This window comes from Mixophyes fleayi, chromosome 6, assembly GCF_038048845.1.
Source record: "Mixophyes fleayi isolate aMixFle1 chromosome 6, aMixFle1.hap1, whole genome shotgun sequence".
NCBI classification, from domain to species: domain Eukaryota; kingdom Metazoa; phylum Chordata; class Amphibia; order Anura; family Limnodynastidae; genus Mixophyes; species Mixophyes fleayi.
Genome location: NC_134407.1, coordinates 62,198,302 through 62,222,317, shown reverse-complemented (window position 1 = coordinate 62,222,317; position 24,016 = coordinate 62,198,302). Strand labels below are relative to the sequence as shown.

Below are 24,016 nucleotides of genomic sequence, written 5' to 3'. Positions count from 1 at the left end.
TCCACAAAAACAGTTTAATGATCTGGTCTAGAAAGAGACCCAAACTACAAGCTTCCTCCAGAGACCCACAAAAGCTTGTGGACTTGGTGCCCTGAAGTTTAGCATATATTATTATGCAACTCAACTGGCACAGTGTATTCAGGGGAATTATTAGGCGCCATCCCTGCTTACCCTCCTTGGCGACTCCTTCCATGGTGCCGGGCGGGTACAATGGCATTGCCTGGCAACTTGGCCCCTGGCAACTTGGTGCCTGGCAATGGAGCGTGATTACCACTTCTCCTGTCGGCTGTCAGTGATGTCACTGACCTCCGGTTCTAATTAACAACTGCCTACATAAGGCAGAGCCAGACACCCCACTGGTTGCCAAAATATTGAGCGCTTCTGCTCATTTGTGTTTCCTTTGATTCCCAGATTTTGTCTTGTCTATTAGTAGCATTTACTATGCAATTTAAATTCTGCAGATTTGGATTCCTATCTCACACTTCCCCAAATAACTATCCCACTTCCTCATATATTTCAGAGAGCAGAATGAGTGATGTTTCTCTTTAGGTGAAAGGCAATTTGTGACATTACAAGTAAAACATTTAGCCCATACTTGCCGACTTCTTGAAGTTGGCGTCTGGGAGCTCAGGGTGGGAGGGCGTACGGGGCTCAGAAAATCGCGTCATTTTGGTTTCGCCACCGCGACATAATGTCGAAAACATGTAATTTTACAGCGGAGGGCGGTGTCAAATGCCTTAATTCCCTGAGAATCGCAGCATTTTGGATCTAGTAAAGTGGATAGATGCGGAAGGCTGCCATACTCTCCTGAGACTCCCGGATTCCGGGTAGGCCTCCCGGACATTCCGGGAGATTTGGCAAGTATGAGTTAGACATTGTAGAAAGTGCACAGAGTTACCTGTATATTTCAAAACTAGAACAAGTAACATCCACCACTAATTTATGGTAATATGTGGAAAGCAGGTAAACTGGACTTGAAATGACAAAAGAATATAAATAATAGAGAGGAGTGAAATGTACAAAACTGTTCTGTTTTGGCTGAGAAATTTAGCAAGTTTTACTGGCAGAATTTGACTTTAAGTATTCCTAATCTTACCCTAACCACAGTACACAGCAGAATGTAGAGAACATCGTCTCGCTAGCTCTATAAATTCAGCCAAATGTAAATTTAGAAATACAATGGGGAATGGCATTCCGTGTGAAGCAAGTGTGGAGACCTGTTCCATTTTGTTCACCTCTAATTAATGGCTTCCCAAACTAGACTAAAATGCACCTGACCTATTAACACGTTTTTCATAATAAAATCCATACAACAAATGTACTTGTTAAAAAATAAAAGGCAAAGTAAATATTGTTTAGGTAGGTATGAGGAATATAAAGATGGCTCAGTTTATATAATATGCCACCTCTCTAGACTGTACCATTTGCCAGTTGTAGCCTGGTTTATTTATTTTTACAAAATTGTTTAAAAATGTAACTATAATACAGGATATGTACATTCAACACAGGGAGAAATATTTACAAAATTGTGGGTTTGAAAAAGTGGGGATGTTGCCTATAGCAACCAATCAGATTCTAGTTATAATTTATTTAGTACATTCTACAATATACCAGCTACAATCTGATTGGTTGCTATAGGCAACATCTCCACTTTTTCAAACAATGACTTCGCATTAGCTTTCCATCCCACAAGCTCTCAGGAAATCATGTGTTGGAATATTGGTCAAGGTTCTGCATATAGTTGGTCACGTGATAAACCTTCTTTCTATGTAATTATGTTGTCAAGTTTAAGATCCTAGTGCTGTCATGGGAAAAAGTTTGAAACAAAAAATACTACAGTAGGGTTTTCTATTTGAGAAAATGCATTGCAAGGCATAAATAAAATTGAGTGAAATATTTTTGACACTTGAATGGATGTCCCTTTATCTACAAGCTGTGTAATAGGTGTATTATCCATCAAGTTTTTTATAGTGCTAGTTTAAATCTTGACGGTCTTGTTTAGATAATATTTCAAATCTTTGGAAGTTAATGCTGTTTTGCACATATATAAAACAGCTCAAATTATTTACAATTCTATGAAACTGTCTGTTACACACCAAAGTGGTTTTCTTTCTTTAAATTGTTTTCTGCATTTTAATTTAATCTCATTTAATTCATAGCAAGGACATAAAGTACAGACCTTCCTTATACAGCAGATACAGATCTGCATACGCACGCACATATGCCTGTCAAGAGGCGTAATATTTACACCTGCTACATGGCTGGTGAAAATACACCCTGATGACGAACGCCACCATGACCTCATTGCTTCTGATTGGATGATTGACGAAACACCACCACAGCATAGACTACTGAATTTTTTCAGCACATCTATATTAGACTATTGAATGCACACTTGTTTATTGCACACAGAGCCGTAACTAGGGTGGTGTGGCATGAGCCAGCGCCCAGTGTGGAAGGTTGATTGTAGGCGCTGGCTCAGCTGTCACTAATGAGTGATTCATGATCCTATATGATACATGCAGAGCTGGATTAAGACTTTGGGGGGCCCGGGGCACTTAAGACAGGGGGGCCCCTATGATGTCACATGGTTATCATTTTAGACAAATACACAGGCAATACTGTTAGGTGCACGCAGCTCTGCCTTCACGAGCAGTACACGGTGAAGCGGGACATACCTCCCAACTGTCCTAAGTGAGACAGTCACTCAAATTCGGGACTGTCCCATCAGATTCAGGACAGTTGGCAGACTGTCCTGCTCTCTCCTACCTGTTCTTCTCACTGTCACCACTTGTGGCTGCTGGTTACTTTAGCTCATTTGTTGGTTGTCTGGATCCTGGAATATTGGATGCCCTATTTGTGAAAAAAAAATGGGTACATAAAATTTAGAAAACTGCAAACAGTCCCAGTGTTAAATCAATAGCACCCACATTTTATAATTAGGCCTTCCTCCAGCCCCCAACATTAAAATAATAATATTCACATTTGCTAAATAGATTTCTTTCCCTCCAAACAACCCTGACATTCGATAGCAAACACATTTAATGTATAAACCTATTTCCCTCCCTCCAAACAGCCCCAACAATAATTTAAATAGCATTTACAGTTAACAAATATTACCATTTCCCACTACAATTCCAGGCATTAAATAATTCATAATCACATTTAATAAATAGACCTCATTCTCCCCAAACAGCCCACAATCAATTAATAAATCACCCCCCCGGCATTAAATTAAAGGTCCAATTACTCCCATCTTAAATTCATAGGACCCACTATTAAATTAAATAGCCCCATCATCACCCCACAAATAAAATAGCACCCAATAATTAGCCCCCACATGCACTCCACAATTAAATTAAATAGCCTACCTATATTATATTAAGACAACCCCCCCTCCCTCTCACACTACAGTCATTTACTGCCCCCCCCCCACACACACTGCATTAAATCACTGCCCCATACACACACAGTGCATTAATTCACTGGCCCCCCCACACACTGCATTAAATCACTGCCCCCCCACACACACACTCTGCATTAAATCACTGGCCCCCACACATACACACACTGCATTAAATCACTGCCCCCCCCACACACACTGCATTAAATTACAGCCCCCCCCCACACAAATAAAATAGCACCCAATAATTAGCCCCCACATGCACTCCACAATTAAATTAAATAGCCTACCTATATTATATTAAGACAACCCCCCCTCCCTCTCACACTACAGTCATTTACTGCACCCCGCCCCCACACACACTGCATTAAATCACTGCCCCACACACACACAGTGCATTAATTCACTGCCCCCCCCCCCACACTGCATTAAATCACTGACCCCCACACACGCTGCATTAAATCACTGGCCCCCACACACACTGCATTAAATCACTGCCCCCCCCCCACACACACACACTGCATTAAATAACAGGCCCCCACACACACTGCATTAATTCACTGGCCCCCACACACTGCATTAATTCACTGGCCCCCACACACTGCATTAATTCACTGCCCCTCCCCCCCACACACACTGCATTAAGTCACCCCCCCACACACTGCATTAAGTTACTGCCCCTCCCCCCACACTGCATTAATTCACTGGCCCACACACACACACTGCATTAAGTCACTGGCCCCCACACACACTGCATTAAATCACTGCCCCCCCCCTCTCTCTCACACACACACACACACACACACACACACACACACGCACACACTGCATTAAGTCACTGGCCCCCACACACACTGCATTAAATCACTGGCCCCCCACACACACACTGCATTAAGTCACTGACCCCCACACACACTGCATTAAATCACTGGCCCCCACACACACACTGCATTAAGTCACTGGCCCCCACACACACACTGCATTAAGTCACTGGCCCCCACACAGCATTAAGTCACTGGCCCCCACGCACACACTGCATTAAGTCACTGGCCCCCACACACACTGCATTCAAATGCTGACAAACACATGCACACATATATGCTGAACACACACACACACACTCTGCATTGACATGACATAACACACACTAATAACACTTACCTTCTTTCATCCGCGCCGCGCGCTCCCTGCAGGGCTTCACACATGGGACGGCACCTGTCATGTGGTGCACATCCCATTTGACACAAGAGCTCTCAGTGATAGGCCGAATGTTTGGCCTATCACTGAGTGAGAGGGGGGATCACATTCAACAGTAGGGCCACCGCCGCATCTGACAGGTGAGGTCATGCGGGCGGCAGGGGGCCCTCGGGGAGAGGGGGACCCGCCCTTAATCTGGCTATGGATACATGATCATATGTGTAAGGCGCCGTCCCAGCCCCTCGATGCTGGGGACGGACGCCTGCCTCTTCTTGTTGCCGGTGTCCCGTTGCTTAGCAACAGGGCGCTTTTCAGAGTTATCGCCGCATGCGTATGCGCAGTGGCGTCCACTTCTTGATGCTAGGCCACAAGACGCTCTCCCTCGTTCTGCCGGCATTCAGCTGCACTGAATCACTGAATCTGCCACCAATCAGGCACCACTTCCCTCTATTTAAGGATCCTCCCTACTGCAGACCAGTGACAGAGTATTGGTTCACACCTGCTCCAACGTACCTGTTACTTGTATCCAGCATCCGTGTTTTGGCTCCTGACGTTTGGCTTGGCTCTTGGACTTCTCTCTCTGGTTTATCCTTGGTGCTGCTTAACTCGTTCTGGTCTGACATTTGGCTTCCCCTGACCTTCCCCTGGAACATCCTTGTGTAATTTGCTATTGCTGGCTTGACCTGGACCGTTCGACAATTTCTTTTCACCATGCTATCGCACTGGTTACTAACTCGTAGAACCACGACCTGCGCACCTGACGCAGCTAAGTCCACACCTTCTTGCGGGGGTCCCTGTTGAATACCAGGGGTGCATTAAACTCCGCCCTTCCTTGTTTAGTAGTGCCAAATACCAATCGGTGGTGCATCTTGTGCTACATTACCGTGACACTATAATGACAGTGACAGTGGCTCTGAGCTGACCTCGCTCAGATAATCACAGTGGCGGTAGCTGCATGTTATATTTCTCAGTTTCTTATACTTTTCAGCTATTGCTGTGCTACTAGAGGCTGGCCCTCCACTGTCCGGGACCAGCCGAGATATTCTATGAGGTCTGTTTCTCTCCTTCTCTCTTTCCTCCTCTTCCCTCCCCTTCCCTCCCCTCTCTCCTCACTTCTTGTACCAAGTTGTCAGGAGCACTTGCCTGTTAAAGGTGCAGCATGATTAAATTACTGTTATTGTCTACAATAAGAACTGCTTTATAAAAGGTAATACACTTTCATTAGTTTAGGGAGTGGCTGGACAGTCTTTTTCCAGGTATAAGAATTAGCAGTTGAGTGAAAATGAAGTGTTAATATTCGGGAGGGTGATAGCATTAGCCATTTATATCACATGCATAGTTGAAAAACAGAATGATGTGTCTACATTACAGTGGTATGTGCATACATGTCAGACTGCTTTTTTTACAAATGCATGTGAATTTTCATGACCTGGTTCAGGATGGATCAGCATATGTAATACACCTGCTGGGAAGAAAATATGTTGAATCTGAAGTCACAAAAATGTTTATGAAAGTAAAAACCATGTAAAACTCATACTAAATTATTTAACATACAATTAAAAATGGTCATAATCTGTTTTTCCCAATTTCCATAGTAATCATTATGTTATGAGAACTAAGCTTGACATGATATTGGGGATGGTTGGGAGAAATAAGCCTATTTATTAAATGGAAATGCTATTAGTTTCATGTCAGGGCTGGTGGCGTAATATATCTGTTTATTAAATTGTAATGCTATTAATTTAAATTTGGGGCTGGTTGGAGGGAAGGAGGCCTAATTATTGAATGTGGGTGGTGTTGGTTGGGAAGAAATAGGTGTATTAAATGTGAATAGTCTTTACTTAATTTTAATTGGTTGGAGATTTGTTTATTTATTAGACATAAGCACTATTAATTTAAAGTCAGGCTGTTTGGGAGAAAGGAGGGCTAATTATTAAATGCTTGTGCTCTTGATTTAATGTTGGGATGTTTACAGGGATGTGAATAGTAACTATCACTTTTCCAAACAGGGCCTCAACATTCCAGGATCTGGCCAAGCAGTAAATGAGCATAAGACATCAGTAGCAACGCCAGGTAGTCAAAGCTGCAAGACCGGGTAGGAAAGACCAACACAGTCTGCCAACTGTTCTGATTCTGGTGGAACAGTGCTGATTTTGCTAGACTGTGTCATGGTGTCAGACTTTGTCCCGATTGTCCTGCTTCACACTGCTCTGTTTGGGAAGGGGGAGCCGCAAGCACCTAACAGTGGTGCATACTGCATGTCTGATTCATTTTAAGTGGAAGGGCAGGGTTCGGGGTGACCTAGCATAGAGAAAGCCACACAAAGATCAATAAGAAGTAAAGACATGGGGTTCGGGAAGGCAGAGGTTTGGAGGGCAGTTATCTGTTGTAAAGACTAGGCACGCCCCAACATTAGATACCATCTACTACCGCTCTCATCAAAATGGGGGGTGCCAATATTTTCTATCGCGCAGGGCACCAAAATGTCTAGTTACGGCTTTGGTGGCACATTGGTACATGTAACTGTGTAACAGGCAGACTTTAAATATTTATGCGGTTTCCCTGAAACACACGCAAGATTAATATCAATAATATAAGTGTGCCTTTGAGCTATGTAGTTATTTGTTAAGGCAACTTCACAAATGACTAAGTTCTTTATACTTGCTTACAGCAAGTGTGTGATAATAAATATAAATGTTTGCAAAATGCATTCTGTAAGAGACATTCTACATTCTGTAAAAAGCATTCTACATTCTGTAAGAGGCATTCTGCAAAAAGAATTCTACATTCTGTAAGAGACATTCTACATTCTGTAAAAAGCATTCTACATTCTGTAAGAGGCATTCTACATTCTGCAAAAAGCATTCTACATTCTGTAAGAGGCATTCTACATTCTGTAAGAGACCATAATAAAGGACCAATAAAAGCCATGCCCCCCAATCAACCACTATTGAGCACTATATTGAATGCTGTAATGATTAATAATGTAAAAATATTGTGATTGTAAATCTAAAATGTTCCTTTTTTCCCTACAGCTGCTGTGGAGGAGCAGGTACCCATAGACTGGAGCAGCAAAGTGCCTATATAAATGGCCTGTGACTGGAAATTAGAAATTTACAGACATACTATTCAATATAATTCAATATTTGAACACAATTAAATTTATAATATATACATATATTTAAATGATCAATTTGTTTATTTTTCAGCAATAAAATACATGTTTTAATGCATATGTCTATATATTTGAAAATATTCTGTATGGTTTAGATTGCATAAAATTAAGATATTTGTAAAAAAAGAGTGTGATTAAGGTGTTAGTGGTGAAGGGACAGTACGGTATACATGTACCTATGAAGGTCTTAGTAGTGAAGGTATAGAAGTGTATTTGGATGCAAATAGGGGGACATAACACGGGCAATGGTGGATACATAGTGGAACTGGTGTAAGAAATGCAATGATCTCATACACATATTTAATATATTTGAGTGATACTTTAATATTGGTGTAGTTTAATAACAATGCACAGCATATTAATTGCTTGAATTCTACTACTGTACTTTTTGTTGAAAATAAGGCATACATATTAACGGTTAATGAGGGTAAAACTAATAGATGATGGTGTGATGTGACAATAAAGCATTTCCATATGAGACTAGTATTTGTGCTGTAAAACCTTACACCTGTGTTTATATCTAAGCAAGTATATGCAAATTGGTTTTATGGGGATGTGTCAGTATACTGTCACGGTGCTGGCAGTTCCCAGGAAACTACCACTTGGCTGGGGTAGCAGAGACACCAAGTGGCTTAGTCCTGAGATCACTGATAGTCAGGTACAAGCCAAGTTAAAGGATTGCATAAGGTAGAATAGTGATGGGTGAAGCCAAAATCAAGCATTTGGAAAAGGTAAAATAGTGTGGAGACTAAGCCGAGGTGGAAGGATCGCAGAAGGTAGAATCGTGAAGTACAGTCCAACAAAACAAGTCTTCTTCAAAGCACATGCAGAGAGATCCAAAACAAAACTTTGCTCCTGCAAAAGTTTGTTAGAACTGAGAGACTTGTTAAGGCTACAAATAGGTGGGATGAATTGTTCTGATTGATTTGACCTTTTCATTGAAGGGCTGATTAAAGGAATTGAGAAAAGTTGTTTGTAGCTGTGAATAGGCATCTTACAGTTGTCATCTGGAACTAGAATGTGAATCCTCACAGTAATTGTTCTCTGACTGCTGTCTTCTGGAGCTAGTGCTGTGAATCCTCACATATACCTTAAATCCACAGCATTCTTATAAAAGGGATAATTGGTACGAGTCAGTGATGAGTAATAGCTAATGAACCTAATTGAGTCTATAAACACATTTGCATTCAGATTTGGCTTATGTGTACATACCCCTGCCAGAAATCAGGCGCATATTCTATCAATGAAGATTTCCGCTGGTGCTCTGCATATGGACGGAAATACTCTTTTTATGCAAATGGTGTAATCCAGGATAACATGTATCTCGAGATACGTCTGGCTCTGCATATGGGGGAAATTGCGCTTTTCTAAACCATAAATTGCATTCCTTTTACAGTCAACGTAGGCTAAATGTGTCTGCAACACTCATATACACATATAGTAGCTTTTATAAGGTATAAGTGGTACACTATTTAATTTGCCTCTTCAGACAGCAAAATTTATAGGTTTACCTATCCTTTAGTGCATAGAAGCAATAATTAGATTTAAACTTCAGATATTCTGTTTTGTTTTTTAATAGTGTTTTATATGAAATGTAACTTCTCTAGCTTTGTCTTTCTATCTCACATGTCGACAAATTACTAAAACACTTCCTCGTAATTTCCAGAGCAGTGTGAGTGACATTTCTCTTCAGGTGAAAAGTTATTTGTCACATTACAAGCAAAACATTAAGAAATTGCAGAGTAACCTGTATTTCCAGATTGAGTGTAACATTCCCCACTTACATATAGCAATGTGTGGAAATCGCGTCTCTGGAAATAACAAAAATTATGAATAGTTATGAGGAGTTTTGAGGAGCTCAGATTTTGCTGATAAATTTTACCCATCTTGCGAGTGTTCCCAGTCTTACCCCAACCATTCCCTACAGATCGTTCTTGCCCTGACTCTATTTACAGACAGTGCGGGGAAGAGTTGGGTTAATTGAAAGTATCCCGACTGAAGTATGGAGGAGTATTCTAAGATTATAATGAGATATAGGGGCACATGGCCATTTGCACTTGCACAATGCTATTGAATTTTGCACCAGCTAAGAGCTGGCAGGCATCTAATTTCTTCCTATAGGTTTTTTTTTTTAACTATTTATTTTGAAAAATAGCAATCATGTACAGATAAGAATCAACAATTAGTACACTTACAGGGCAAGAGACAAAAACAGAGAACAGTACATGTGATGGGCATAAGTCAAAGAAGCTGAAAATGTTTGAGTAGCAAATATATAAAATAGCCAGAGGTTGTCAAAAGCCAGACAGGTAAGTATACAATTGCTATCCAGAATACTCAAGGAACTATAACAATTTATAACAATATAGTGTGTGTGGGGGGGGGGGGGGGTCACTGGTCGCCACCGAGACTGAAAAAAAATAAAAGAACATACTTCCCAATTATCCACACTGTTCCTTACCCCTATCTTTCCTTTTTAAGAGGAGGAACAAATAAATAGAAGAGGGGCAATAAAAATTTTCGAGGGGATTACTGCTTAGATTCTCTGGGAAGGGAAACACCATCAAGAGTCAAGAGTCATGTCACCTATGAACCTAGGGAGTCTTTTTAGGAGGAAGGAGATGGTACAGGAGGTTAGGGGTTATAAGTAAAGCCAAGGAGGTATATTTACTAAACTGCGGGTTTGAAAAAGTGGAGATGTTGCCTATAGCAACCAATCAGATTCTAGCTGTCATTTTGTAGAGTGCACTAAATAAATGATAGCTAGAATCTGATTGGTTGCTATAGGCAACATCTCCACTTTTTCAAACCCGCAGTTTAGTAAATCTAGCCCAAGGAGCCTAAACCTGGTGAAATTTATCATCCTTATCATGCAGGTGGTATGCAATCTGTTCCATCCGGGCAATAAACCAGATATAGGATCGCAGGGCCGCCATAGTGGGGGGTTCAGCTTGTCTTCCTATAGTTTTAATGAAACAAAACACTTCCTATATACAGTAATGTAATAAAAAATGAATTAAAAAATGTAGCCCCACACTAGATAGACTGGGCAAATTTCCATTAAAACAGAGAGATCGTACGCCTGACTTGCCCTGGCTACAGAGAAAACTGTTTTTTCTATAGCAAGGGGATAGCCTGGGATGGTTTCCACTACAGCAGGGGGTCATATCATGGTGGTCTCACTGATACTGATAGAGGCTGTCTAGCACATGGGCAGGCTGATAATTTACTTACAAAAATAGTTGTTGGGCTCATTAAGGTTCGAAGTAAAAAGCCTGTACACATCCCAACATTTCACTTGGAAAATCTGGACAAAATTGGCCTTGACCTAGATAATCCCAAGCCGTATGTCCAAATGGCCCAGCGAGGTTATCACATTTGTTAGGAAAAATATAGACCTTCCTGTATCAATGTACGCACAACTGTTCCTAATTTCCTAGGCTCGGGTTTCCTAGGATTTCTAGGTCAGCCATGAGACTGTTGAGACCTTGGATATGTCCTGGGGTTTTGATGAACTGTTTTTTAAAAAAATGATGTTACTTCACTTTATCTTCCACCCTGCTGCAATATTTCAAGGGGGTGAACCGGGAAAAGAGCTGTGAGCAGCATTCGCTATCACAGTCACTGCACACCTGTTCCCTTCTAATTGGCCACTTAGAAGCCAGCACACATACTATCACATTAAGACTGACAGAGAGCAACACTTGGGTAGTGCTATAATCAGATATTTAGTTCAGGAGGGTGAAGGATGGTGTAACGCATAAGCTGGATCTGATACTAATCTTGATTGGCACTGGCTTACCTGAGGCGTGGAGTCTAACAAACTCCTCGTGTTCACCAAGAACCGCCGCAAGGCGGGTTGGGCTTAGCTGCCGGGAGCCACAGGTCGCGGCCCTCTGGTTGGCCTTAAGATGTAGTATAGCAGAAGGGAAAGCAAGTGGACAACGTAGTCAGACAGCCGGGACCGTTACACAATGGAGCAACGCAGTACAGAATCAGCGGGCAAAATCAGCATGGGGATATCCAGGTTTGGTACACAGGCTGGCAGCAGAGGTACAAGACAGGAGGCAATAGCAGTGTCAACAAGCCGGGTCAGGGGCACCAGATAACAAGAGAATGGTCAGCAAGCCGGGCCGCTACACAGGGGCAGGAGAAGAAGAATAGTCACACAGGCAATACAGGAACACAGGAAAGAGTCAGGAGCTGGAGAGCACAGAGATCCTCGTAGAGAACTGGAGCCAGGAAGTACACACGTTGCTCTGACACTCACCAAGTGTCAGAGTGAAGTTTATATAGACTGCTAAGTTCAAATTCCCCGCCCCGAGTTGCGGTCATGTAACCGCCGATTCCAAGAAGTGCGGCTTCTGACATGAGACGGGTGGCGCTGGAATGGGGGAGAGGTAAGTCCGTAACAGATGGCATGGTTGTGAGCACTGTGTTGTGGTTTGCCATGTCTCTATAAATGGGTATTAAGACTGCTGAGCCCAATTTGTACTGATAGGCTTCCTGCTGGGCCTTACTGCAACTAATGGTCATCTTCCTGTGCATTTCTGTTGCTAGAGGTAGTCTATGAATTGAAGGACACACACCGAGCAAATTCAATTATTTACTGATTTAAACCGTTTTTGTTAACAGGCTCTACTATAATAACTTAGTGGATGCTAAAATATATTACAATAATTACAAGTTGTGGAGCCTGAAATAAAACGGAACTAATACATAACAAATATATAATTAGAAATTAATCCGTATAATTCAATTTAACCTAAACCTTTCAGTGTGTCTGAGAATAGCACCAATGATGGTTATTTTCTTTATCTTCTTATTTGTTAGGTGACACAGTTATTTCAATAAGGAAACACTTAACTGATTAAACAGCAGCCCTGTGTAACTAGGATGATGGAAGCTAAGTACTGTCAAGACGTGTTCATGTAATTGCCACTAAGGTAGACATGGATGCAGATGCATATACTCATGTCAGGGGGCTTATCTCTTGCGGGTGCTGGAGGGTGGGTACAATGAGATGCAATGATGATGATGAAGATCAGCAGCACTAACTAGATACTTCTGATTTGCTGATTCTGGATTGACCCCCTTTACTTAATTCATTAATGTTGCTCTATATTACAGTGGATATAAAAAGACTACTCACCCTGTTAGAAATTGATAGAGATGTATTCAACAACACTCGCTGCTATAATAAAAGCAATAGGTGCTTCCACAAAATCTTAGTTTAGGGGTGTGCACACTTATGGAATAAGGGTATTGTAGGCTTTTTATTTTTACTTAGTTTCTAAAACTTTTATTCAGTTTAATTTTGTTGGTTCCAAGGTCACATTAAGGGGCATATTTATTAAAGAGGGCATTTTAACACGATTCCCTTTCAATTCTTATCACAAAGATAAAGGTTGAACGATTGTGTGTTTTTATTAAAAAACTTCAACAGGAACAGCAGTCACGAAAGACCGCTGTTCCTGCGAAGACCCCTCTCCTATCTTTTCTATGGTCACTATCGCAAAGCACCTTTGCGATAGTGACCGGAGGGGAGAGCAGTAAGATGCGGTGAGGGATCCCTCTACCGCAATGCTCTCCCCATACTGCAGCCCTGAAAATGTACACATACAGTAATGTGCGCCAGCCTGAACTGGCATACATTACCATATGTGTAAAAGCAATTTTAATACTTGTTAAATTGCGGTAAATCACAGTCCCCATAGACATCTATGGGGACTGCTATGTATTTCGAAAAACAATGCAAAGCAGCAGATATCTATGCTATCTGCTGTGATGCACTGTTGATAGATTAGGAACATAGTTCAATATCAAAAGAGCTGTTTTCAGGGAATTGACATGAAAATCAGGTTTAATTAATATAGGCCCATAAAGGGGGAAAAGGTTTACATGATTGGGCTCGATTTTACATCACAAACACCTGCAATTTCAATAACGGTGTAGACTTTTTGGGCCTGAGTCATTAAAGGGAGCAAAGCATAAAAACGGAGTAACTTTGTACCTGTGCAAAACCATGTTGCATTGGAGAGGGAGATAAATTAAAAATGTGGGGATAGATTTATAGTTGGAGTAGGGCATGTCCTAGATCAGCTTTAAATTTCAGTGTAAATATAAAGCTATTAAGTATTTGTCTGCTACATGACAAAACTGCCAGTATTTAACTTATGTGCAAAATAATAAACTCATTTTCACCCCTTGCATTGTAATATGGTTTGTCCTGATGAACATTTACTAATTTGTTTTGCCTAACTTTCCTTAATGAGGCCCTATATGTCTACACTACTCATATAGACATATAGTAGATTTGTAAGCCTGTAAGTTATGAAGGGTGCACCGATTCATTTGTCTGCTCAGCAAGCAGACTGTTGGCGTATGCCAGTATTTTAATGCATAGTAACAATGGGATTTAAACTCCAGATATCTTGTCTTGTCTATTAGTAGCATTTACTGCAATTTAAATTCTGCAGATTTGGATTCCTATCTCACACTGACCTAAATAATAAACTAATTTGCACCCCTTGCATTGTAGCATGGTTTGTCCAGAATCAAATTCATTCCTTTTTTTGCCATACCCTTTATATCCACTATGGGCCTGTTTATTATTTTGCACATAAGTTAAATACATAATGTTTTTCATTTAGCAGACAAATACTTGATAGCTTTATTTTTACACTGTAATTTAAATTTGATCTAGGACAAGCCCTACCCCAACTATAAATCCGTCCCCACATTTTAAATTTACCTCCCCCTCCAATGCAACATGGTTTTGCCCAGGTGCAAAGTTACTCTATATGAAGTTGCGACCTCCTATTCGCTTTACTAAATTGATATTTTGATTTGAACTGGTAGCATGAAAGAAGATTCCCATTTGATTTTTATATGAGAAAACAACAAATGTTTGTATTTAATTTAATTTACATTTGTTTTTTGCATTGTGTGTATTTTATTATATTTGATATGGAAGATTGCATTTATTAAGGACAGTGTCAAGAGACTATTCTCTCTTGCTTATGGCACTTCATTACATTCTGCATGTAAGATTGTGAATTGGGGATTGTCCTTAACAATTTTAGTCTAGTTGCTACATAAACTCTTTGGTCTAGTTAATGTATGCATTTGTGGCTTAACTGGTCAGTGAAAGGTGATTATTGTATTTTATTTTGTAGTTATTGCCACCCCAACTAATTTACATGACTACCAGAATTTAACATGTGCACTATGAATAACATTAGTACTGTATCACATTTGTACTGACTACGTGATAACCTTATAAAGATATTATTATTATTATTATTGCTGTTTATTTGTAAGGTGCCACAGTGCTCCATCTCACCAGCCATTGGGCAAGCAAAATAGAGCATACATCCATTAAACAGGAACATAAAAGATAGTCAAAGTGAATGCAGACATGAAAACAAAGGGTGCAGAGGGCCATACTTGTGTGATAACGTGTTTGTTTTTTAAGAGTAAATATATTTCTAGAAGAATTCTCATGTCACTGTTTCCTCTGGATAGTCACCCAGGATGGTCAGCCATGGCCATTGCTACTGTAAATTTGTAGCTAGAAGTATATATATATTATCCCATACTTGAATAAACAGGGTAGAATATGCTAATTTTTTCAAATGGGAGCGCAAGTTTTTAGGGAAGTTGAAGATAGTATTAAAACAAAAGAAGAAATCTTTAACATGCCTTTAGATTTGAACTGTTAATAAATGAAACATTTATGCACATCATATGCTCTAAACTACATACAAAATTTTCTAAAATGTAATGAGCTTTAAAGAAATGTGGTCTGTACATTAAAAGAAAGTTAAATATATAGCCAGGCTACTTTCCTTGTTACTAGTGTAGTGTGAAATTAATTTATTGATTATAACCAGTGATTAGGTATGTGGAATTGACTTATAAGAACTACAAGTCCGCGATGAGCAATTTCTCAATAGTGTTCTAATTAATTAGAGCTATTCGGACATTCAGGGAAAAACAAAATAAAATAGAAGAGTTCACCATCCCCTATAACACATGAACGTTTTATTTCCAAGTTCCATATTAAAAAAGATACAAATGCCCCATGGAGGAAATATCTGTTATAACAATTCTGTTGTTGTGTTCCTACCACCACGGGCGCTGGACACTTGCCCTCCTTCACCAATGAACTGAACACGGAAAGGTTGATTTTATATAGTCCCACCATCATAGGCGCATTTTACACAGTTACTCCCATTCAGGCTCTCCCAGGGACTTGTGGGCACGCGTTTAGTCTCATTAAAAAAAATACCATTCATTCCTGCACTACCTTTGGAAAAAGCATTGGTTCTTAATGCTATTATCTGGAGTCTCATCTCTATTACATCCTATTACATTTTTTAAACTCATTTGTATTATTATTAAAGCATTGTGTTACAAAGCATTCAGTAAATCTGTAAATCAATGAGCTACAAAGGTGAAACAAGATCTTACAATCTTTGCAGTATTCACAGCAGTAGACAATGTATTTGAAGGTACATAATGATTTTGCTAATTATGGAATTATCATAAGAATAATTGTGCATTTAGTTATAAAAGGCATTATATTTAGAATACAACACAGAAGTAAGATTTCATGCAAATTAGCAGTAGTGCAGCACGGGCTGTCTAAAGCTAGGTACACACTGGATCTTTTTCGTGTAATAATCAAGACAATCAGCAGACGTAGACGTTCGGCCGCAAGTCGGGTTAGTGTTGATTGTTGGCTCATTTGGTTGGACCTACTGTTTACTATTTTCCTCCCAATCACCTAACGATCACGTAATGTGTATAAATTTTCGATCGATCCATGAGCAACTGCTGATACTTCCTCGTACTGCGACTTCTTAGAGGGGGGGGGGGGGCGTGTGTATGTAAAGTTCTGATGCCTATACATGTCCCACGTGATGTAGTGTCTGCATGCCACTCATTTGGAAATTTGGTGCTTCTAGCGGTAAAGCAATAGCAGCTGTCTATTGCATTTATGCTTATAGCATATGTCTGCCAGTTTAATTACAATCCTTTGTCAGTGTAGTGTTATAAAAAAGTAAAGTTTTGTTAATATGTGTATTGCTTATGTCGGTCTTCATAATTATGGCCCTTTCTCCCTTTATTGTACACTCAATACACTACAGGATTTGGGGTCAAAGTCAAATTTCTTAGGTTAAAGGAGGTTAGCAGAGTAGAGGAGACTACTGTGGGGGCAGGAGGTTCTAGTGCTGCTGGAGATGGAGGAGACTAGGCAGAGAAGCCTGGAGGGTGTTCAAATGGATGGCTAAAGCCTGAAGACACTGAAGAATTTGAAGCCCTGTAGTGTCTTGCTGCTCTACCCATCCTACCAGATGCTGCAGCAAGTCCTTAGTGGAAGGTTCTTGGTCGGGGTCTATCTTTTTGACAGATCTTACTGTAACAATCTGAAAGTCTGTAAGGACCTCTGGATCTGCTTGAATTGACACTACCCACCAAGTGTAGTGTCTAACGGTGAGGGAGGTCTTCGCCAGGGACCCCTGCAAGGAAGTATGGACTTTGCGGTTCCCAAACCACAGGTCGCTGTCCTCAGGTGGGTGACAAGTTAGACCCGGTGAAGAACATAGAAGCTAAGGCCTGGAGACAGAACGTCTACTGGTAGAGGTAACAGGAAGATATGTTAGGAACACCCGAAGGCAAGATAGTCTGTGGCAGGGGAATAGGTAAGTCCTGGAACAGGTCACTTGAAGGAGGAACAGTCTATAGGAAAATGGAACCCAGGAGTCCAACTATACCGATAAGTAGGATCTAGAAGGCAACGAGGTACGATGGTCTGCAGATGAATGATGCACTGAGGTCCTGGTGAGCTAGGAAGCCCCAGGTCAGGATAACTTGGCAGTGCAACTATCTGCAGGTGGAAGAGAGCGGAATCCTGGAATGCAGGTAGGTATTAGCCTGGAATACTCAGCAGTGAGAGGCGTGCAGGAGAAAGGTACACTGAGGTCCTGGAGAGCTAGGAAGTCCTGTGTCAGGATCACTTGTCGGTGTAACTATCTACAGGTGGAAAAGATACAGGGGTCCAGGTTTTCCGGTACGATATGTCAGAAGTGCACAGAGGTGCAGTGATCTGATGGGCTTAGCGGGTAAGCACTGTCCCATAAAACAAAAATATTTTTTTTCAGGAATCTGTACAGTTTCAATGCATAGCTATACTCATAAGACAGGCATGAATAATTTTGTTAAACATTCTTACCTAGTAGCTATGTGTCTCCAGCTGGCCATGGGTACTTTCTGTAAATTTTACTACCAAGATCCAGATTTGGAGGGATGTATCGGATACAGCCTGAACATTGATGGAATGGAAATGTTTTCTATTTCATCAACTACCCTTATTATATGCGGAAAGCTTTATGCACAAGGGCTTCCTTGTCCAATGGCATATGAAAAAAAATGGGTGATGCGCAACAGGAATGCCTGCAGTACCACTTGAATACTTGAATTAAGTTTGGGACATTCCTGTGGCAACACCCACTGTGGTCTGGAAAGATCCAGATGCACACAAATGTAACACAGCCAACAATTGAGTCAGCGGTGGAATTGCTGTGAGGATGTCAACCATAGGGTTTAGGTCACTCTTCATAAAGTGCATGAAGGCCATGAGGACATTAGGTGGGAGCCAAACGCGTCATATCACCTCTGCATCTTATGTCCAAAAGAGACTAACAAGTGGCATGTAGACATGATCTCTGGGCCGGCGATGTTGTTGTTGTAGCTCTACAAATGTGTACATCTTTTTTACTATATAATCATAAGTAGTTTACACTACTAGAAGCAGTGGTCAAAGTGGGGGTGTATACGGTGGTATGCCACAGCACCACTTGTCCTACTGCCATTAATTGTAAAACTATAAAATTCCATTCACTTACATTCCCATTACATTTTCCATACTGCCACTTCTAAATTTTCACTTCAACCACTGACTAAAAGTATTAAAAAAATAAAAATGTTTACTAAATCTTCTATGCCTTTTCTAGTTCTCCAGATTAAATTGCCAGTCTTCTAATAGTTGGAGAAAATCATAGTTGGTAGATTGCATTCTATAAAAAAAAAATATCTATTTGCAGTGTCCATGTCTGCAGATTGAGAGTACACAATGTCATAAGCATAATTTCATTGTGATTAGGAAATAATAAAAATTTGCAGCCATTCACTTTAATAGCAATCTATACGCATGCACGATTTCTGTGCACAAAACACAAATAGCCTTTGCATACTTTCACAAATGATCTCCTGGTCAAAGTGCCACAAAGAAAAATTTGTTCAGTCTTTTATGTTGTGATTGATGACTGCAATAATGTCAATTGTGCAGGTGACTCGACAATCATCCGATCAGAATCACTGTGGTCATCATTATCATCTGAGATTTACAACTGCCCTGTAGCAGGTGCAAAAGGTACAGCTGAAAATATGTATTCTTATTCAAGTATCTGGATGTGAATGAGATCATGCCCTTACTATACATGGGCCTCTCAAGTTGTAGAGGGTTGTAAGTATCAGATGCCTTAGGGTATTTATTCCGCCCAATTGCGTACACTCGTTTTGCAGCATGCGCAATACAATTTCATGCAAGATACAGTATGCAAACTAGCGTTCATCCACCTAAGAATAAATCTCCCATTATCCAGTTATAGCAAAGCAAGTGTAACAGGCCCAACCCCGATTGTCAAGCTGATTGATGACTGAGAAACAAGTGTAGTTATTAAAAACACGTTATTTCTATTTTCACAAGAGATTATCTATCTAATAATGAAAACTAGAATACAGATTATATTATGCACTAAGGGATTATTCCACCTAGAACCCAATTTCAGGTTTGTCTGGTCTGTCCTATTTGATATACAATGCCAGAGGATTACTTACCTTGTTTCTGGCTCTTGCACAACCCATTAGGTCCCTGTACATCTTGCACATGCCCAGAGTAGCTTGCTCAGCCCTGCTGGCAAAATGTTCTCAGTGTTCAGCAACACTGCTTAGAGGACAAAAAACTGGGCCTGCAGGAACAACTAGAGCATGGCAGACATCAGGATACTTACCTTGCTTCTGCCTACCCTTTATTTTTTATACAGGCAGTGTACTATCAACCAATAAATTGATGCCAGCTGGAGTAACCAAGCAGGTGTTAATCATCCTTTAGGGATTTGCCAAATCATGTGAGCACTGGACTTCAGGTAAGTGATTTTATTTGATCGACCCCAGAACTGAAAATTCTATTATGGATTTTTCTTTAAGAACATGACTTATTTTTTTTAAAAAACTCTCCATGGACGAATGTTTAGAACCTTAGAAAACTCTGATAGAAATAGTAATGAATACTCCAAGTTAGATTTTATATTAAAATGTGTCATAGCGAAGAAGGAATTGTAGGGATTCAAATTAACAATTTTGAAAGTGCAAGCCATGTGATTGTGGAGCTAAACTGGGAACGGAGGAAGCGAAAGAGGAACAGAGATTGTGTGGGCTGATTGTGATAGAGAAGTCTGTCTTCCTGAGCTAATGCATCAACTGAAGTGAAAGCAAGTAATATAACATAACGTCAAACTGGACAGAAATTGCACCACACATTATAATTAACCTTCATTAACTTTAAGTGGTTTTAGCAATGAGCTAAAATTGTTTAATAAGTAATAGCAAATTTATGAAAACAGGAAGGTAACAGTTAAACATTATAAATTGTTCAATAAGCAAGAATATACTGATGGGAATATGTTTTTAGTTCTTTTTTTAATGTATCAATGTGAACACCACTACTTCCCTTTAATGTCATCTTAAGATACTCTTTTGTGTGTGCATATATGTGAGTGAGGGTATGCGTGTGAAAGATGGTGCCTGTTTGCTTTATCGTGATACACCCATTTAAAGATTTCTGTGTGGAATAAGCTACAACTTACTCATTGTTTCTGCTTTTTGCATTTTATTCCACTGCAAACCAAAGAAATACACGTGTGTGTACCAAGATATTAATTTACATTTTTTGGAACACACACACGCACACACACACACAGTCACATATATATACACACACATAAGAATATTATAAGATGAAATTCCAGGGGCTAAATTGCCTAAAGGCCAACTGTTTAACCTGGCTTCACCAGAACTCAAAGCTCTGGAGGATTATATTTCTGAAAATTTAGCCAAATGCTTTATTAAACCTTCCAAATCTACCTTAAGTGCTGGTCTATTCTTCATGGCCAAGAAAGATGGGGGTTTGAGACCCTGTGTTGATTACAGGGGACTGAATCAGATAAACATTAAGAGCAAATATCCTTTCCCACTCAATCCTGAACTATTTAATCAGCTAAATGGAGCAATCTTCACTAAGATAGATCTCAAAGGAGCATACAATCTCACACGGATTCGTCAGTGGGATGTGTGGAAGACAGCGTTCAGTACTCACACAGGGCATTATAAATACCTGGTCATGCCCTTTGGGCTAATTAATGCTATATTCCAGGAACGGATTAACGAGGCTCTGAGAGATTTCCTGGGAAGGTTCGTCATGGTCTACCAGGATGACATACTAATATATTCCCGTTCTGTTTTGCAGCATTGTGGTCACATCAAGGCAGTCCTCCAGAAATTAAGAGAATTAAAATTATTCACAAACTTGGAAAAATGTGAATTTGAAGTATTGCAGGTAACTTTTCTGGGTTATATAATTTCAAACCAAGGATTTACCATGTATTCAAGTAAACTACAGGCAATACAGAATTGGATCAAGCCCACTAATTTGAAAGTCCTACAGAGATTTCTTGGTTTTGCAAATTATTACTGGAGGTTAATAAGGTCTTTATCATTGTTGCCCCTCTCAACGCTATGACCAGTAAAGTAGCAGATCCTTCCGCTTGGTCCAAAAAAGAATTGGAAGCCTTTCTAACCTTAAAATAAGCATTTTGCAAGGCCGATGACATCACGCCGCTGGCATTTCGTTGGCTGCCAGGAGTATTTAGGGCAGATTCTGACACCATGCTGGTGCCAGAGTATTAGGTCTATCCTGCTCCAGTGTTCTTGTGTGTTTCTTGGCTTGGCTTGTCTCTCCGCTACTCTGTGTTCCTATTGACCTGACTTGTTTGACTACTCTTCTTGGATCCTCCGTGTGCAGTACCAGTTACCGACCTGGCTCGTCTGACTATTCTACTCGTATTCTCTCTGTGCACATAAATCCTCTGGAGATTACTGACCCGGCTTGATTGATCATTCTTCTGCATTTCCCCTGCATTTCAACTGTTGTCAGCACGTTACCGAACCGGCTTACCTGACTATCCTTCTGTACCTCGCTATTCGGCTCAGTAAGGGACCGCGACCTGCGCGCCCCCAGCATGCAAAACCCGTACCTCCTTGCGGGGGTTCCTGGAGAAGACCAGGGGACGCGTTAGACTCCGCATCCTCTACTCAAGCTGCGTCAATATTAGCAGGTACCCCTCATTGAAAACTGGGACATTTTAATACTGAATACCAGTTGGCTTGTTTGGTTTTATTACTTATATGTATTAAATGAATCAGTTGGCGATTATATTTAAATATATCAATATCAGGCCAATTCAGTTATCTAGGTTACCGATAATATATTTTATCCCACTTATCTCTAAACAGAATTACATCCGCCCAACCTGAGATAGTTAGCTATAGTATCACTATTATAAATTATATCTGCCTTGATCGACTATCAGTTATTAAATATCACAACAAAATAGGTGACGGGAGTGTATTGCTCTCTGCCTATTTGATTTCTAACTCGGGATTGGGTTGATATTAATTGATTTTCCAGATTTGTAATAGTATTATAAATTGACAGAGTAAGTCACACACAACATGAACGCCGACGCATGTTTCACTGTGAAGACTTTCTGAACAAGAATTAAACTGACTCAAGAAAACCAGAGTAATTATCATGAAATCGCTCTTTATTCTTCTTGTGAAAATATTTCTATTATTTTTGATTTCACCATTATCTAACAAGGCTTCCTTATAAAAATTATTATCCTCCAATAATGCTTTCTTTAAAGGGGACCTGGAAAGCTTTAAAGGCATTGATAAGTTAATTCACCTGTCTTGAAAAATTTGTATCCAAGGAAAGTTTCATTGTAATATTAAAAGCTGTCCCTTTGGAATATTGTTCTTCCAAGATCTAAGGTGGCTACTTTTGTAATTTAAATGGTTATTACAGTCAACCTTTTTTTTGGTAAGTTTCAGTCACAATCTGATTATTCACTATATAAATGGCGATGTACAAAAATGTAAAGTGATCAGAACTAAATGTGCTTTTGAATTTTAAACCAAAAGTGTTCTTATTTGAGTGCAAATGAACACTGCATCTATTCTAAACAAGGATCGGGATCTAAAAAAAATGTCACTGCCTCCACTCCCCCAAGCATGCTAAAGGTTATTATATATTTTTATTGTAATTATTAAATGCTATTAATTTATTACCAGGGCTGTCCAGGGGGAGAGAAATACTATTAATGTAATTTCAGAGTTGGTTGGAGGGAAATAAGGCTATTTATTAATTGTGTATTCTATTAAATTAACATCAAGGTTCATGTGGAGGGAAATAGGTCTATTTATTAAGTGTGAATACTGTCAATTTTATTTAATTTAATAGTTGGGCCAGTTGCAGGGAGGGTGGCCTAATTGTTAAATGTCAGTGTTATTGACTTAATGCCAGGTTCTTGGGGGCTTTCTATATTTCATGTACCTGTCTTTTCCCCAGATATGGAACAGACATTCCAGGATCCATATAAAACACCAATGTCACAGGTAGTGAAAGCTGCAAATGCAGGAGAGATCAGGACAGCCAGCAAAGAGGTGGTGTGACATGATGGACCACCTAAGCCACCCTGTCTGTTGTTTCTGGGAACTGGCTGGGCTTGCCTTGCCGCCATTCCCTTTATTTATCCCAAATTACGCTCCTCCTGTCACAGTAGGAGGAACCTGCTGCCACCACTAGGCTCATAAAACAGCGCCTAGAACCGGTTCTTTCTGGGTAACTTTCGCTGCTGGTGTACCCCCTGAATAGGCACCTTGGCTTATACACTTGACCTTTTCCTTTAGATCAGAGTTGCTGTGGATGGTTCCTCCTAGCCTATCACACTGGCCAGAGCTGCTGGGTAGAAGGCAGAGCGTTGGTACTGGATGCAGGGTCCCAATCTCAGGGCAGCAATATAGCGGATTAGATTTGGTCTAATCTGCAGGTC

At 40.3% G+C, this 24,016-nt stretch overlaps 1 long non-coding RNA gene across 1 annotated transcript; it reads left to right on the top strand.

Moving 5' to 3' along the window:
* Positions 1–19,788: 19,788 nt before the first annotated feature.
* On the top strand, positions 19,789–23,615 carry LOC142160279 (uncharacterized). The gene is made up of 3 exons (XR_012693133.1): positions 19,789–19,990; positions 21,370–21,459; positions 23,533–23,615. It is a non-coding gene; the product is annotated as an uncharacterized LOC142160279 (long non-coding RNA).
* Positions 23,616–24,016: the final 401 nt, after the last annotated feature.